At 48.3% G+C, this 18,772-nt stretch overlaps 1 protein-coding gene across 1 annotated transcript in view; it reads left to right on the top strand.

Annotated features, from left to right (window-relative positions):
* LOC138095475 (myeloid-associated differentiation marker-like) overlaps positions 1-18,772 on the top strand; it is a 35,822-nt gene that overhangs the window by 15,821 nt on the left and 1,229 nt on the right. The window lies entirely within an intron of this gene.

Raw genomic sequence — 18,772 nt, forward strand, 5'->3', positions numbered from 1 at the left:
GAGCTATCCCACGGTGAAGGTCAGGAATGACAGTGGTAAGGAGATACCCCTCGTCCAAGGTAAGGAGCAGCGGCTGTGCTTTGCTGGAGGAGCCGTGAAGAGATACCCCACACCCAAGGTAAGAGAAACCCAAGTAAGATGGTAGGTGTTGCAAGAGGGCATCAGAGGGCAGACACACTGAAACCATACTCACAGAAATCTAGTCAATCTAATCATACTAGGACCACAGCCTTGTCTACTCAATGAAACCAAGCCATGCCTGCAGGGCAACCCAAGATGGGTGGGTCATGGTGGAGAGATCTGACAGAATGTGGTCCACTGGAGAAGGGAATGGCAAGCCACTTCAGTATTCTTGCCTTGAGAATCCCATGAACAGTATGAAAAGGCAAAATGATAGGATACCAAAAGAGGAACTCCCAAGGTCATTAGGTGCCCAATATGCTACTGGAGATCAGTGGAGAAATAACTCCAGAAAGAATGAAGGGATGGAGCTAAGGCAAAAACAATACCCAGTTGTGGATGTGACTAGTGATAGAAGCAAGATCTGATGCTGTAAAGAGCAATATTGCATAGGAACCTGGAATGTCAGGTCCATGAATCAAGGCAAATTGGAAGTGGTCAAACAAGAGATGGTAAGGGTGAATGTCAACATTCTAGGAATCAGCAAACTAAAATGGACTGGAATGGGTGAATTTAACTCAGATGACCATTATATCTACTACTGCGGGCAGGAATCCCTCAGAAGAAATGGAGTAGCCATCATGGTCAACAAAAGAATCCAAAATGCAGTACTTGGATGCAATCTCAAAAATGACAGAATGATCTCTGTTCATCTTCAAGGCAAACCATTCAATATCACAGTTATCCAAGTCTATGCCCCAACCAGTAATGCTGAAGAAACTGAAGTTGAAAGGTATTATGAAGACCTACAAGACCTTTTAGAACTAACACCCAAAATAGATGTCCTTTTCATCATAGGGGACGGGAATGCAAAAGTAGGAAGTCAAGAAACACCTGGAGTAACAGGCAAATTTGGCCTCAGAATGCGGAATGAAGCAGGGCAAAGACTAATAGAGTTTTGCCAAGAAAATGCACTGGTCATAGCAAACACCCTCTTCCAACAACACAAGAGAAGACTCTACACATGGACATCACCAGATGGTCAACACCGAAATCAGATTGATTATATTCTTTGCAGCCAAAGATGGAGAAGCTCTATACAGTCAACAAAAACAAGAGCAGGAGCTGACTGTGGCTCAGATCATGAATTCCTTATTACCAAATTCAGGCTCAAATTGAAGAAAGTAGGGAAAACGAGTAGACAATTCAGGTATGACCTAAATCAAATCCCTTATGATTATACAGTGGAAGTGAGAAATAGATTTAAGGGCCTAGATCTGATAGATGGAGTGCCTGATGAACTATGGAATGAGGTTTGTGACATTGTACAGGAGACAGGGATCAAGACCATCCCTATGGAGAAGAAATGCTAAAAAGCAAAATGGCTGTCTGGGGAGGCCTTACAAATAGCTGTGAAAAGAAGAGAGGCAAAAACCAAAGGAGAAAAGGAAAGATATAAGCATCTGAATGCAGAGTTCCAAAGAATAGCAAGAAGAGATAAGAAAGCCTTCTTCAGCAGTCAATGCAAAGAAATAGAGGAAAAGAACAGAATGGGAAAGACTAGAGATCTCTTCAAGAAAATTAGAGATACCAAGGGAACATTTCATGCAAAGATGGGTTTGATAAAGGACAGAAATGGTAGGGAGCTAACAGAAGCAGAAGATATTAAGAAGAGGTGGCAAGAATACACAGAACTGTACAAAAAAGATCTTCACAACACAGATAATCATGATGGTGTGATCACTAATCTAGAGCCAGACATCTTGGAATGTGAAGTCAAGTGGGCCTTAGAAAGCATCATTATCAACAAAGCTAGTGGAGGTGATGGAATTCCTGTTGAGCTGTTTCAAATCTTGAAAGATGATGCTGTGAAAGTGCTACACTCAATATGCCAGCAAATTTGGAAAACTCAGCAGTGGCCACAGGACTGGAAAAGGTCAGTTTTCATTCCAATTCCAAAGAAAGGCAATGCCAAAGAATGCTCAAACTACTGCACAATTGCACTCATCTCACATGCTAGTAAAGTAATGCTCAAAATTCTCTAAGCCAGGCTTCTGCAATACGTGAACCGTGAACTCCCTGATGTTCAAGCTGGTTTTACAAAAGGCAGAGGAACCAGAGAGCAAATTGCCAACATCCACTGGATCATCAAAAAAGCAAGAGAGTTCCAGAAAAACATCTATTTCTGCTTTATTGACTATGCCAAATCCTTTGGCTGTGTGGATCACAATAAACTGTGGAAAATTCTGAAAGAGATGGGAATACCAGACCACCTGACCTGCCTCTTGAGAAATCTGTATGCAGGTCAGAAAGCAACAGTTAGAACTGGACACGGAACAACAGACTGGTCCCAAATAGGAAAAGGAGTAGGTCAAGGCTGTATATTGTCACCCTGCTTATTTAACTTCTATGCAGAGTACATCATGAGAAACGCTGGACTGGAAGAAACACAGGCTGGAATCAAGATTGCCAGGAGAAATATCAATAACCTCAGATATGCAGATGACACCACCCTTATGGCAGAAAGTGAAGAGGAGCTAAAAAGCCTCTTGATGAAAGTGAAAGTGGAGAGTGAAAAAGTTGGCCTAAAGCTCAACATTCAGAAAACGAAGATCATGACATCCGGTCCCATCACTTCATGGGAAATAGATGGGGAAACAGTAGAAACAGTGTCAGAATTTATTTTGGGGGGCTCCAAAATCACTGCAGATGGTGACTACAGCCATGAAATTAAAAGATGCTTGCTCCTTGGAAGGAAAGTTATGACCAACCTAGATAGTATATTCAAAAGCAGAGACATTACTTTGTCGACTAAGGTCCGTCTAGTCAAGGCTATGGTTTTTCCTGTGGTTATATATGGATGTGAGAGTTGGACTGTGAAAAAGGCTGAGTGCCAAAGAATTGATGCTTTTGAACTGTGGTGTTGGAGAAGACTCTTGAGAGTCCCTTGGACTGCAAGGAGATCCAACCAGTCCATTCTGAAGGAGATCAACCCTGGGATTTCTTTGGAAGGAATGATGCTAAAGCTGAAGCTCCAGTACTTTGGCCACCTCATGCGAAGAGTTGACTCATTGGAAAAGACTCTGATGCTGGGAGGGATTGGGGGCAGGAGAAGGAGGGGACGACCTAGGATGAGATGGCTGGATGGCCCACGGACTCGATGGACGTGAGTCTGAGTGAACTCCAGGAGTTGGTGATGGACAGGGAGGCCTGGCATGCTGTGATTCATGGGGTTGCAGAGTTGGACACGACTGAGTGACTGAACTGAACTATATATATAGTATACTATATATATAGTATGAATAATGTGATAACTATTTTTTAAAATGTATGAACTTTTTCCTAGATAAAAAATTATTTTGATTCCACTTGTTTTTCTTCATATGAATAGAATGCTAGATTTCTAACTTATATTCACTTGAAACGTCAATAAAATTCCATGTATTTTGGCATCTAGTATTACTGCTCAAAGTCTAAAAGTTTATTATCTTAGTGATTTTTCTAAAAATTGAACAAGGCTTGAAACTTCTAATCCAACTCTGAGAATATGAAGAAATACTATGCTGTAAAAAAATAAAAAACAAAACAGGAAATAAACAAATGATATAGTATTACTTAACTAAAGGACAAATTTTATCCAAATTTTACAAAATTTTATATTAGTGTCCATTATTTGTTTTCATACCTTATTCAAGATTACACATTGTATTTAGTTGCATTGAGCAGCTTCAGGTGAATGCAACAGATTCTGGTAAATTCTCTTTTCATTTTTATTCTGTTACAAATATTTGCTAATTTGCCTTGTTATGGCTTCTTAGGTACACCCAGCACTTAAAAGTAGACATTTAATTTCCAAATACCTCGGTTTTCAAAATACCTTTGATGTTAATTTCTCATTTTGAGAATAATTTCTCATTAAATGCGTTTTTCTCTGCAATCACACTCTGTGTTTTTTTCAGTCTTCTCACTTTACTGAGGTTTTCAATGGTTATGTCAAATATCTCTCTTGGTAAATATGTCACATTGCACTTGAAAACGTGTAGGGGTATATTCAAATATTTTGATATTGATTTATAACGTAATTCCACAGTGATAAGACAACAGGCTCCATACGATTTCAATACCTTTAGACTATGAAATTTTTGTACCTTGTTTTATGTCCCTGGATACGTTCCAGTATCTCCTAGTTTATAGTCTATGGGAACCCAGAGAGAATTTGTATCCTACTTTTGTGTGAAAATTGTATAAATCTTAATTATGTTGAATTGATTCATGGTGCTTTCAGGTCTACTAGAACCCTCCTGCCAGTGCAGGAGACACAGGAGATCTGGTTTGATCCCTGAATTGGGGTGATCCCCTGAAGGAGGGCATGGCAATCCACTCTGGTATTCTTGCCTGGAGAATCCCATGGACAGAGGAGCCTGGTGGGCTACAGTCCATGGGGTCACAAAGAGTAAGATACGACTGAAGCAACTTAGCCTGCACACATGCATACCCTTCTACTTTTCTGGATATTCATTCTGTTAATTTTTGAAAGTTTGATATTGAAACTCCAACTAAAAATCTTAATTTATCTACTTAAAGAAATAAGTGTAATATATAGTGGAACTACATAAAATTTGTTCTGTACTTTCCTAGTCTCCTACAAATGTATTCTCATACTTTCATAATTTAAAAAATTAAAAAAGGAAAGGAAAAACAAGAACAAAGGATTACTGCACCAAAAAGTTCACAAAAACCAGCCACCTCCACCTCTTCTTTTAGTATTGATAAAAGAAGACTGAGTTCTAACTCAGGTAAGATGGTTCTTTGGAACACTACCACTATCTTCTTGGTCTTCTAACTTTGCCAATAAAGTCACTATTCTTTGCCCCCAGACCTCATCTCAGTTTATTGGCCTCTCATGCAGGGAGCAGTAAGAGCCTGGATTCGGTAGTAGTGGTGGTGTAGAAAAAAATTGAATGGTAAGAATATAAGAAGGAAAATCCATGGGGAAGTTTGTGATGGTCAAGACAATGAATAGTGGTGACTAACTGGTCAAAGGAGACGGTGAGGCAGATTCAAGAGTCAGTCAGTAGGTGCAATGTCAAGTTATCACCAGTCACCACAATCACTTTAGGTCAATTTTTTATCTCTTAAAAGGACCTCCCAATTCCTACATAGTTACTTTTGTTTTATCCCTTATATTCCTCTCCCCATTTAAAATAAACAATCAATTATTAATCCACAGAAATAAACACTTAGGACTGACTTTGACATCATTTAAGGCAATTCTCTCATTAATGACAAAATAGAGGTCACATTGTCCAAAGCCAAAAAAAGAGTTGTTCCCCTGCTCGCTAATCCACTTTTCATGCCATTGCACAAGGACTTTTGTTTTCCACTCATTTTTACTTATATAAATTCTCAAACAGAGATATATGTTCCTTCCATCATTGCTTTCATAATTTGTATTCTTTCTCCAAGGAGTAGGTAGGGTTGGAAGGATGTTAAAAGAGGGACACAAAATCCATCTACAAGCAGCAATGGCACTACTTACCCACTGAGCCCCTCCCTAGGGTCACTGGACTGTAGAACACTCTCCTGAGTTGTTAGGTTCTACACTATAATCCTGCCTGCTTCCAGCCCAATGGATATGCCTTCCCTTGGAAAGCTCACACTTTCGTCTGTTTGGGTATGGCATTAAATGGAATGTCATTCCAGTGACACAAAGCCACCTTTGTGGCTTTCCATCAATATCTCCCATTAAGAACAGCCAAGCGAGTGTCTGACGGGCTGTGTCTGATGGAAACTTCAATGGTTTAACAGTTCCAAACCCTGTCATACACATCTAATGAAGGAACATACAGATTTTCAGCTTGTCACAGAATGTGATGCCCATGGTATAATAGCTTTCTGTATTTCAGTGTTTACCTTTAAAAGCTCACCTGCTACTTCCATATCACTGGCAGCTGTTGTTAAATTTCTAAGTAAAATAAAAAGATAGTAACATACAGATTGACATGTCGCATGCTATTTTTTTATGTAATAAAAAAGAGAACTAAAATTGTATACACCTGTATATGCTTGATTTGCATCAAGAAGCAAGGGAAGGGCAAGGCTACCCTGGTGATGCAGTGGATGAGGATCCGCCTGTCATTGCAGGGGACATGGGTTCAAATTCTGGTCTGGGAAGATTTCACATGCCTTGGAGAAACTAAGCCTGGTGTGCCACAACTTCTGAGCCCAAGCTCTAGGGTACATGAGCCCCATTGAACGAGCCCCTGGGCTGCAACTATTGACGCCTGTGCCCCTAGAGCCCGTGCTCTGCAACAGGAAGAGCCCCTGCAATGAGAAGCCAGTGCACTGCAACGAAGAGTGGCCCCTGTTCTACGCGACTAGAGAAAGCTGGCGCACAGCAAAAAAAGACGCGGTCCAGCCAAAAAAAATAGATAAACACTTGAATAAAATGAAAAAGAAGAAACAAGGGAAGGGCTCCTGTGAATTCAGTGGAGCGGTCACCTGGTCCTGGATGGGCGAGGAGCTGAGGGGAGAGTGGATGGAGACTCAGGTAGAAGTGATGTCTCTCAGGGTGTGGCTTTTTAGAGCATTTTGGTTTCAAACTTTGAAAATGTATTACTTTTTTAAGAAAATAAATTTTAATTTTCAAAAGTATACAAAGTAAAGAAGAAGGGGTCAGGGGAGGGATAGGTGACCAGATGGTCTCCATGCTCCCTACAGCCTCAATGGACAGGCTGGGGGAGGAGCTGAGAGATGCCCCCACAGGCCTGTCTCCAAAGGCAGAGGGAAAGGAGGTGGCTTGGGGTCTGGGATCTGGGGAGAGGGAGCTGTGGTTCCTAAGCCTGCAGCTGCGTGGTCAGGGCCTCCCCAGCCCTTTAGCACACAAAGTTGATGGAGAAGATCCCTGGTGCCCAAGCCTCAGGCGCTTTCCTTGCTCTCAGCCTGGCCTGGGCTCCCTGTCTCCTGGGGGCTTGTGGTCAGAGGCTCCATCCTGAGCTGGTCAGCCAGAGCCTCCTCCATGCAGCGTGACTCTAGCTGACACATTTCCCCCCACCCACAAGACTGTATCCTGAGCCACATCCAGAACACAGCTGGGGGCCCAGATGTTCCGATTTTTTGGCTCTAGACCAGCTTAGAAAAATTACAGACCCAGCCTTCTTCAGTCCTCCTCTAAGAGGAGAGAGAATGGACTCTGCTCTTGAGCAGCCTCAGGTACTCATCCCGGGGGCCAGGCATCGACTGCCAATCCATGTGATCCTTGTCTGTGTGGCTTGTCTCCTGTGCAAAAATCTCTGTAGGATGGCTGATGGGCCCAGGAAATTAAGGCAAAGCTCCAATCAGTCCCTCCCTAGTATCTGCACCCTCTCTGTCATGTTCTGCTGGCTTGTCAACAGGAAGTGGTCTGGTTGAGATGGGGGCACTGCAGCCAGAGCAGGACAGACAGGAGCCAGGAGATGATTCCTCGACTCACAAGAAGAGAGAAGGGGCTCAGTGTTTACTGAGATTCTATTACCTGCTGAGCTTCACAGGGAGACAGACCTGTATTCAAATCTGGGCTCTGACAGAGAGTAACTGTGTAACCTTGAGCAAATGACATAATGTTCACTCTGAGCCTCAGTCTCATCATCTATAAAAGGAGGATAATAATAATAATAGCCCCGGAGATGAATAAAATGGAGATAATGTCACCTAGTGAGTCTGTGGAGAAGACAACGGCACCCCACTCCAGTACTCTTGCCTGGAAAATCCCATGGACGGAGGAGCCTGGTAGTCTGCAGTCCATGGGATCCGCAAAGAGTCAGACAAGACTGAGCAACTTCACTTTCATGCATTGGAGAAGGAAATGGAAACCCACTCCAGTATTCTTGCCTGGCGAATCCCAGGGATGGGGGAGCCTGGTGAGCTGCCGTCTATGGGGTCGCACAGAGTCAGACACGACTGAATTGACTTAGCAGCAGCAGCAGCAGCAGCAGCAGTGAGTCTGTTGGTGCTGAAAAAAATATTGGCCACTCTGTCCCTTTGGGTCTAAGGTACAAATCAAACCCAGGCAGATTTTAAGGTCCTGAACACACATGACTGGGTTCAAATCCAGCTCTGCCACCTACACCTATGTGATCTTGACCAGCTAACTTCTCTGTGCCTGTGAAAATGGGGACACTGTGTGTACAGTTCAGGGGCTGCTGGGAGGAACAAATGAAGCCGCAGCAGAGCTCGACCTGCAGTGAGCACAACACGTACAACCTCTTGTAAGTGTTGTGTCCACACCAGCCCCGCTGCAGCCCAAGTCTTCAGGGCCCCTTTCTCAGCCGACAGAACCTCTGAGCTGTCACCTGAGGTCTCTTCTGGGGCCAGGCTGGGCTGGTGAGGGTTTGCCCAGTTGGCCTTTTCTGGGTCTGCTTCTGACCAGGGATGCAGAAGTGGTGGGGGTGGGGGAGCTTAGTTCAAGCCCATCTCCTCACCCCCCACTACAATCGGTATCTGTTTCCATAAATCCCTCAAGTTCTTTGCCTGGAAGGAGGGTGAGCTTCCTCAGGGAACAAAGTTCCCCAAAATCACCCATCTGGGCCACCAAGCTGCTCATGGCGTGTGTGTGTGGGGGGGGGGGGTCCCTCAGACCTCTTCCCCTCCCTACATTGGCCCTGACCAGACTTAGGGCCAATGACACCCTCTCAGCACTACTGCCAAGGGAAGTCACTCCCCTGGTTCCATTTGCAGCCCCCATGCCCCTCGTGCTCCCAGGTGTCCACTGCTGCCCGCAGCACGCCATCCCTCAGGGCACCCAGTGACTGCAGTGATCCATGTCCATGCTGAGCTGGGGCCAGCTGCCCATCAGCCCAGATGACTGGCCCCGGTTACACCCTTGTTACTAGTCTGGGATCACTCCTTATGCAAATCCCATTAAAAAAAAAAAGAGAGAGAGAAAGCTTGAGATTTCCGGTGCTTTGGGGAGAAGGAAGCACTTCCAGAACATTCTGTTTCTGGACCCTGGCAGACTCTAGCAGGGGCCCCAAATCCCTCCATTGCTCTTCTCACCTCTGCTCACTTCCCATGGGAATCTGGCACCCATCTTTCTCCTCCCTCTCCTCCACAAACTTAATTTAAGCTTTGTTCTTGGTGTCAACCAGAAGTTGCTCAAATAATGCACAAAAGGAAGCTGCTCTGAGTCATTAAGCAAATAGGGCAGGGAAGCCCACAGTCCATTAGGAGGAAACCATTATTTTGTCCTGAAATATGCATGATATGTTATAGGTATATTATTAAAAGTGCACACGTGCGTGCTCAGTCATGTCCAACTCTTTGTGACCCCATGGAGTGTAGCCTGCCAGGCTCCTCTGTCCAGGGGATTTTCCAGGCAAGAACACTGTAGTGGGTTGCCATTTCCTTCTCCAGGGGATCTTCCAACCCAGGGATAAAACCTGTATCTCCTGTGTCTTCTGCATTGGCAGGCAGATTCTTTACCACTGAGCCATCTGGAAAATGCCAGGGTTTTTTTTTTTTTAATATAACATGAGGACAGGGAAGCCTGGCACGCTGCAGTCCATGGAATAGCAAAGAACTGGGCACAACTGAGCAACTGAACAACAACAACAACATGAGCTTACTGCCTCAGGCTCCAGGCTGGATCTCCTGGCCAGGATATATTCCATTTCTTCAGCCTTTAGTGGAAATGTTTGAGAATTCCTGGATTTGGTGCTATCTCATTTAATCCTCCTAAAAGCACCATGGCCTTGTGTGCTGGACATCTCCAGGGAGAGGAACCACTGAGAACCTAAACTCCCCACTATATTTGAGGATGTCCCCATTGTGTATTTGTGACAGACTGGGCTTCACCCTAATAGGAAACTTAAAAGGTCAGATAAATATTGGACCTGCCCCACAAGTGGGGCCTGGATACACACCTAGGGAGCAGGTAACAAACAGACACAGGTCAGATTAGAATTCCTTCTGCAGGGCCTGAAGCAGCATCTAGTGTGTGCTTCCAATGGCTGTGGTGCCTGGACCAGCTGACCTTGACTGTGCCCTGGCTGCCCAGCTCACTTCCTTCCTGTTCTGAGCATGGTCCCTCCATAATAATTCTCCAAGCTACCCAGCATCCTTCTAGTACAGTTGTTCTCTGCTAAAGTTGCCAGGGAGATTCTCCACAGGGTGTAATCATGTCTAAAAGCAGGTGCTATTATCTCCATTTTCTGGTTGAGGAAAAAGGCTTAGAGCGGCATAGACTGAGCACAGGTCTGCTGTGTGCCAGGCTGAGCTCTGGTCTCAGTTCAGGCTTGGGGGACTTGAGACATGTAAGGGGGAAGTCCCTGAGATGACAAAGAGGGACTGGGAGAAGTTCTCAGTGGCTGGAGAGAGAGCATGAGGCCTGGAGAGGTAGAAAGGGGTCTGAGCTCACAGGGCTTTGGAGGTGATGTTTTGGAGTCTTTGTTTCTACCGAAGAGAAGCTTTCAAAGGTATCTTAGTTTGAGTTTAGTCCAAAACAGGCTTTGAGGGAAAGAATGGAAACAGGAATCAGTTAGAAGCTTATGGCTGGTGTCCAGCTGAGACGGACGGATGAATCTGGACCAGGTAGCCCTACAGAAGAGGAAGAGTGGGTAGACTCATGAGTGTTTTGTGAAGAGCGTCTGTGAAGGTGGTGCCATTGACTGAGATGGGAAAGATGAGGAAGGATCAGTGTGTGTGCGTGGAGGTGGTCCGGAGGTTCAAGAGATGTGATTGGACATGGTGAGTGTGAGGTGTCCTGAGACAGCCAGAGGGAGAGATCAGGAGGCAGCTGGATTTGACTCTGGACCCCAACCGAGATCAACTCCGGAGGCAGGAATTCCAGAGTTTTCATCATACAGCCTATTCACTTCATTCAGTATCTTCATAAATGCCTACTATGCCCACTCACTCAAAAGAGCAGCCTGGCCACTCATACCCACACACTCCAATAACTTTCTCACCAGTTTTCCTTCATCACGGCATTTATCATCCACTGACCTAACACTGCATACTGGTTGCACATGGTCCATCTTCTGTACCAGAGTGTCAGCTCCACGAGGACAGAGTTCTCTCTGCCCAGACCTGAACAGTGCCTGGCACACACTCGGTGCACAAGGATATTTGTCTATTGAGTGGAGTCTTAAAGCCATCAGACTGGATGAGAACACACACAGAACATGGCACACAGAGAAGATGTGATCTAGCTCTAAGTCCTGAGGACCTGAGACCCTCAGATAATGAGGAGCAGGAGGAGGGAGGGAAAGGGGGAGGAGACGCTGAGCCACAGGGGCAGCTCTTTCTTTATTAGGATCATGGTGACGGTGCTGTTTGTGGGTCCCCACCTCCCCCAGCCCAGTGCTGGGCACCCTGTCTATGGGATCTCAGTCCCCTTCTCAGCCCTTTGATGGAGGAGAGCCTGATCTCACAGAGGGAGACACAGAGTCAGGAGGGCTGACTGAAGCTGGTGTCTCTCTAGAGCATCAGGTGCTCCTTCCCCGTGACGGGGCTTCCTCCACTGAGAGCTGGCTGTGCAGGAAGCAAGGGCTAGGAGTGGGGGCGGGGCCACAGCACACGCTGTCCTCTGGGGTCTTGACCCTCACCTCGGGGGCACCTAGGAGGTAAGGGGGAGTCTCCCCAGCTTTTCCATCCCCTGGGGCGTGCAAACCCCAGAGCCAGGAGCAGGACGTCAGGTTAGAGATTTCCTTTAGGAAAGCTCTTCCTCTGGGAATCCTGGTTCTTCTTCTTTCCAGGAAGCCTGACCCTTTGGAAGGAACTTGGGCCGGGATTCGGGGAGCCTGGGGGTCACCTTCCAGGCCAGGCTGCACTGCTACCCCAGCCCCCTCCCAGTCTCAGCTCAGTGGCTGAGTGAGGGCATCTAGAGGGTCCCTGGAAAGTGAGTTAAATTGCTTCAGTCATGTTCAGCGCTTTGCGATCCCATGGAAGCAGCCCACCAGGCTCCTCTGTCCATGGGATTCTCCAGGCAAGAACACTGGAGAGGGTTGCCATGCCCTCCTCCAGGGAATCTTCCCAACCCAGGGATCAAACCCAGGTCTCCTGCAATGCAGGCAGATGCTTTATCATCTGAGCCACTAGGGGAGCCCAAGAATACTGGAGGTCTCTGGAGCCGCCCCCTAAACTTGTCAAAGACCCAGCCCCTCCCATTTCCTGCCAGAGTATCCATCAGGCTGGTTCTGCAGGCAAGTCAGCCTGGAGGAGAGATAGTCCAAGCGCTCTCCCTGGTGGCCAGTCATAATCAGACAGGCAGCCACACCCAGCAGCTTCCGAGGTTCATGAAAATAGTTAACAGTAGAAGCCATGACCCTAAACCCTAGAGCCTGGACAGGAGAGAATCCCGAGAGGTCAGGCTACAGCTCCCTGCCCTCCCAGACCAGGTTCCCAAAGGTCAGTGGTACAAATGGCAGGTATTGCCACTGTAAAGTTGAGTCAAAAGCACAGTAGTTTGAGGTCATATGAACTAGGATTTGAATTCCCTGAGTTCTTAACCTCACCTGGAGCCCCTCATGCATGTGGTGGGCTGTTAGGACATATCCTGCCGGGCCGAGCCCTCTCTCTGCATGAACAGGTAGCCAAGGAAGTTGGCAGGGGCAAGGCTGGACCAGTGACCGGAGTCCCCTGGAGGTGCTCAGCCCTTAGGCCTGTGGCTCATCCGTGGCTGCACAGCATAGTCGTCTGGCCCTCGGGCTGAGCTTCTCAAAGTGTGGGCTCCCTGCCTGCTGCACAGCCAGCTCTCAGTGGAGGAAGCCCCACCCAGAGGTCCTGCAACAGCACCCCCTCTGCTGTTGGCAAGCTTGCCAGAAATATCCTGAGAGGGTCAAGATGCTAGGCAGGGTCTGATTGCGCCTCCTTGCCCTTCCCCCAGCCCACCAGCCTCCCTACAGGGACCTTGGGACAGGAGCCAGCCATACAGACAAGGGCCACATGGATGGACCACCTACACTGGCCCCCAAGACAGATAGTCAGGTGCCTGAGTCTGCAAGAGAGAAGAGACCCTCTTTTCTCCACTCAAAGGTGGATCGAGAAAGGCTGACTCTGTGATCCTTCCAAGAAGCTGCTCCAGGGTCAGAGAATGGACCCGGGCTCTGTTCTACACCAGGCTCCAGCCACAGTCTGAGCCTGGTGTCAGCCAGGAGGCTCTGGCTGGCCGGCTGAGGAGGGAGTGTTTGGCCACTGCTCTGGGAGGCAGGGAGGCCAGACCAGGCAGGGAGCAAGGGAAGGGCCTAATGTCTGGGTACCCGGGCTTCTCCATCAACTGTGTGTACTAAAGGGCTGGAGTTGACCCTGGCCACTCAACAAGTGGGCTTGGGGGCCACAGCTCCTTCTCCCCATGTTATAGACCAGGGTTCTTGGCCTCCTTAATCAATAGAAATTGATTTGGTGCAGGCCAGGTGCAAGCAAGGGTTGCAGCAAAGGGTCCAAGATCGCAGCCTGTCTTATATCCAGATCCCTGGACCCTCCCTTCCCTCTGCTTTTGGAGACAGCCTGTGGGGGCATCTCTCAGCTCTTCCCCAGCCTGTCCATCAGGGCTGCAAGGAATATGGAGACCATCTGGCCAACGATCCCTCCCCTGACCCTTCTTTTCCACTTGGTATATTTTTCAAACTTTAATTTTGTTTTCTTAAAAAAGCAATTTGCTTACATGTTTCAAAATCAAAATGCTCAAAAAGGCCATATTCTGAGAAATCTCCTTTCTACCCGTGGCTCCATCCACTTTCCCCTCAACTCCCCCACCAACACCAGGTCTCTGAGTCTAAAAGAGGGCATCAGGGGACATCAGAAGTTGGTGAAGAAACTGCAGGTGAAAAGAATCCAGAGTTCCTGGGCTGAGCCTCAGTCCGTTCAAAAGCCTCGAGGATCAAGTACACCATGTCAGCCACATAAACCAGCAGGTTGATGGCTGTCAGGATGGCCACAACCAGTCGCTGGTCGCAGACGCAGACAAAGGTAGTGAGTTGATCACTACAGCTCATATCGCTGGACCGCTGGGGCTGCCCCCCGCAACTTCTCGTGGAACTGGTAGAGGGGCCAGAGGATCACTGCGGTGGCGTAGAGGAGGACGGAGAGCACAGTCTGCACCCACAGTAAACTCGGGACAGGGAGGAGCAGCGTTTTGTCATTGTCACAGTCACACCCATTCACAAAGTAGTTCACGGCCCCCAGGATGAAGCAGATGGAGTACATGGCCACACACCACACCAGGGCCGGCTGGTGCTGGTACAGGTCGGTGTTGCTGATGAAGGGGAAGATGACACAGGCCAGACAGTTTTCCAGCCTCCTGAGCACACCTGGGAAGGTGGGCACAAAGCAGACCATGTTGCCGGGTCAGACACAGACCCAGGCCACTTCGATGGCATAAAGCAGAGCAGCCATGCAGGAGAAGGCGGTGGCGGTGATGGCGCGGTTCTGGGCGGGACCTGGAGAAAAGACCTGGATGTAGGAGGTGCCGAAGATGAGGGAAGTCACGATGCAGATGATGCTGAAGTGGAAGGAATAAGCATAAAGAAAACCATCCCAGGAGAAATGGAGGCGGGACTGCAGCCCACATAACTCCACTATGGAGGTGATGAGGCTCATGGCAAAGCAGAGACACCAGATGAACATGCACCAGTTAGCCAGGCTCTCCTTCCAAATGCCCAGGCTGGCCTCCAGCGAGAAGGACATGCAGGTGGAGAGCAGCTGCCCTACGCGGAGGCAAAACCCCATGATGGGCTTGGAGGGCAGGCCTGAGGACCAGCTCATGGGCATGGTGCCAGTCAGGCAGGTCAGTGTCACCGCTGTTGTAACCTTGCTTGTTTCTCAACCAAAGGCTTGTAAACAGTTTAAACACAGCTCCGGATTTGACGTTCTGAGTTCAGTTTTGCTTTGCCGGTTAAGCTCTGTTTCTGTCTCCGTTCTTTTTTCTCTAGAAAATATATGACCACTGACCCCTAGAACTGATGTGCTGATCTGAACAAAGTAAGGACCACACTCACCTTTTGGAAATCCAACCAGGCGGCCCAGAGGTTAATGTAAAGTCTCCCCAGATAGAAGCACAGCGCACCCCTGGTACACAGCCTGAGGCCGTTTCAGCTTCCTTCTTTGTATGAATTCCCGCTGAGCCTTGCCCTGTTGGGAGTTGGTTCTTTTGCTCAGTGATCCACCTTCTCCCCAGCTCACCAGCTTGCTTGACATTAAGCTACTTTTCTTCTACCCAAGACTTATCTCTCAGTACTGGCTTCTTCAGGGACGAGCAGTTGAGCCTGAGCTGGGTGACAACGTTATCATCCAGGCAGCAGCCAGGTCCCCGGGGTTCCTGCCCTCCCCCTCTTCCTGGGGTGAAAGGGACAGTGCGTCTGGGAAAGTTGGGCTGCCCGCTGCTCCCAGTGAAGATCTGTAGGTATTTTTCCAGCAGCTGTAAAAGGTACCTACCCCTCCCCACTCCTTGCTCACAGCCTGCTTTCCCTTTCTGCTGAGAGCAGGAAATGGGCCTCTGAAGGAGCAGCGAAGCTCTTGACAGAGTGAGTAAAACAGCATGCATCTTGCGAGCCCCCCTCCCCACTATGTGTGCGTATTCTTTGCTCTTTGGACCTGATCTGCCTCTTGAGATATCTGTATGCAGGTCAGGAAGCAAACATTAGAACTGGACATGGAACAACAGACTGGTTCCAAATAGGAAAAGGAGTACATCAAGGCTGCATATTGTCATCCTGCTTATTTAACTTCTATGCAGAGTACATCATGAGAAACGCTGGGCAGGAAGAAGCACAAGCTGGAATCAAGATTGCCGGGAGAAATATCAATAACCTCAGATATGCAGGTGACACCACCCTTATGGCAGAAAGTGAAGAGGAACTAAAAAGCCTCTTGATGAAAGTGAAAGAGGAGAGTGAAAAAGTTGGCTTAAACTCAACATTCAGAAAACGAAGATCATGGCATCTGGTCCCATCACTTCATGGCAAATAGATGGGGAAACAGTGTTAGACTTTATTTTGGGGGGCTCCAAAATCACTGCAGATGGTGACTGCAGCCATGAAATTAAAAGACGCTTACTCCTTGGAAGAAAAGTTATGACCAACCTAGATAGCATATTCAAAAGCAGAGACATTACTTTGCCAACTAAGGTCCATCTAGTCAAGGCTATGGTTTTTCCAGTAGTCATGTATGGATGACCTGCTGCTTCCCAGTTGGGCAACTGAGGCCCAGAGTGGGCACATGCCTTACCCAGGGTCACACAGCAGGAACACCCATGCCTCTCCTTCCCCAAGCCCTCCCTCTGTCCCGTTGCGCACAGCTGCTCAGTCGTGCCCAGCACTTTGCAACCCCATGGACTATAGTCCGCCAGACTCCTCTGTCCATGGAGATTCTTCAGGCAAGAACACTGGAGTGGGTTGCCATGCCCTCCTCCAAGAGATCTTCCCAACCCAGGGATCAAACCCAGGTCTCCCGCATTACAGGTGGATTCTTAAAACGTCAGAGTCACCAGGGAAGCCCAAAAATACTGGAAAGGGTAGCCTATGCCTTCTCCAGGGGATCTTTCTGACCCAGGGATGAACCAGGGTCTTCTGCATTCCAGGCAGATTCTTTACCAGGTGAGCTACCAGGGAACCTCCTCTGTCCCTGGATCCAAAGCTGTCATTTCTCCTGGGAAGGAAATTCCAGGTGAGTTCTGGGAGGTTGGTGGGAATAGACTGGCAAACAGCGAGCAGGACACCCCAGCTTCCCTCACCCCAGTGCCCCTTCCCCACTCCTGGCAGTGCCTACTGGGAGGCCAGCAGGTTCTGGGGCTCCACTGGCAATTGGGTCTCAAGGAGCTGTGTGAGTCCAGGGAGGTTCTCAGGTTTACTCTGTTTCTCTTTCAGCCTCATCTTGTCCCAGGGTTTATTATCAGCAAAGGTGACAAGGCCCCTGATGGCAGGAGGTTGGCTGGGGCTCAGGGTGCTGGCCCTTCAGCCCTGGGGGCCTCTCAGCAAATAGTCCCTTGGAAACAGGGCAGCTGTCCCTGAGGAGGGGGTGGGCTGGGAGGGGCCTCACTCCCCCCACACTGGACCCTGGAGGAGCCCCTGAGTGAGCAGGACTGCAGCCCTGGCTGGCGGGACTGTTTGGGCAGGTGACCTGGGCAATTCCATGGTCTCCAGGGTCCCTGCCACTCTGGCCACGTGTCCTGCCCCAGCCCCCAAACCCCTTCAGGCCCCTGTTCTCTTGCCTTAGTTCCAGTCCAGGCCCCTCCTCCATGGGGAAGGTTGGCTCCATGCCTGCATCCCTCTGGGTCAGAAGACACCTACTGGGCTGCGTCAGGGCCACTGGGACCCTGGGATTCCCCCCAGTCATCTCCACTCTGCCACTCCTACCCTCGTCCCAATCCCGGGTGCCTTCTCAGGGCTGTCACTTCTCAGGGTCCTGCAGGGGCCTCCTGTTTCAGCTCTCACCATTAAAAGGGGGCCGATCATCTGTCCATCCCCACCCCCTCCCTGGATGCCCTGAAAGGCTCCCCAACAGCATCAGTCACAGCATCCTTGTTCATTTCCAATCCCTTCTTCCCAGCTTGGAAGCTGCTAACCAGTCTCCCAGGCCAGGAGAATCCTCACAGGTTGGACTAGTCCTAAATCTTTCCAGACTCCCACCTGGATGGCAGTTTTGGAACTTAAGGGCTCAACCTTATGTTAATTTATTCTGTGATTCTTCCATGATGTTCCTTGATCCTTGGAGTCATGCCGAGTTGGGGTCTCCCTTCCCCAATGCAGAAGAGTCACATGTGAAGGCAAAATTGGGGGAGGGGATTCACAACAGCCCCTACTTCCCATGTCATCTTGTCCCCACGGTCTTGCTCTCACCCCATGGGCTCCTCCCTGTTCAGACCTGAAGCTGCCCTCCTCCAGGTGGGGCTGTGTCCTCTCAGATGGCAGCTCCTTCTAGTGATGGCTGCAGGGAGGACAGGCCGGGACACATGTCTCCAGGTTACTGTGGAAGGAGGCCGTGGGCCTGAAGGTGGGTCCTGGGTCCCAGAACTCCCACCCACAAGGGACCTGCTGACATGTGGGCTGTAGAGCAAAGTGCTCAAACCCACAGCTTTGCTATTTTTATCTGGGGTTTACGCTTTCTAGCCTTTTCACCATGGTCCCCCAGCCTTAGTTTTCTCATCCATGAATGGATTATCAGACTTTCCTGGTGGTCCAGTAGCTGTTTCACTGAAGGGGGCACAGGCTCAAACACAGGTTGGGGAATTTCCACATACCATGCAGCACAGCTGAAAATAATTGCATTAACAATGCAATCCACTACTACTTTTCTGAACTCATGGGCTCAGATGTGCTTGTTATCCAGAATTTTTAAGTCAGACAGGTACATGGTGAATCTACTCTATATGCCATAACACTCAGCCTTGTGTCTGAAAGCACCTTGAAATAAACACATTAGTGTTTTGGCAACTGAATTATAATCAAACATGTTAGTGTTTCAGCAACATAAATTGTCTCAACTTTGTTCAAGTCAAGTTTGTTACTAAACAATTAAACTTTTTCTTTCATTTTGGAGAGAGTTGAAATTTGGAATTGTAGAAAACTATCGCTATAACCAGAGCTTTCCAGAAGGCAGTAGTGGTAAAGAATCCACCTGCCAGTGTCAGAGACACAAGAGACAGGGGTTTGATCTCTGGGTTGGAGAAGATATCCTGGAA

Source organism: Capricornis sumatraensis, chromosome 19 (assembly GCF_032405125.1).
Source record: "Capricornis sumatraensis isolate serow.1 chromosome 19, serow.2, whole genome shotgun sequence".
Taxonomy (NCBI): Eukaryota; Metazoa; Chordata; class Mammalia; order Artiodactyla; family Bovidae; genus Capricornis; species Capricornis sumatraensis.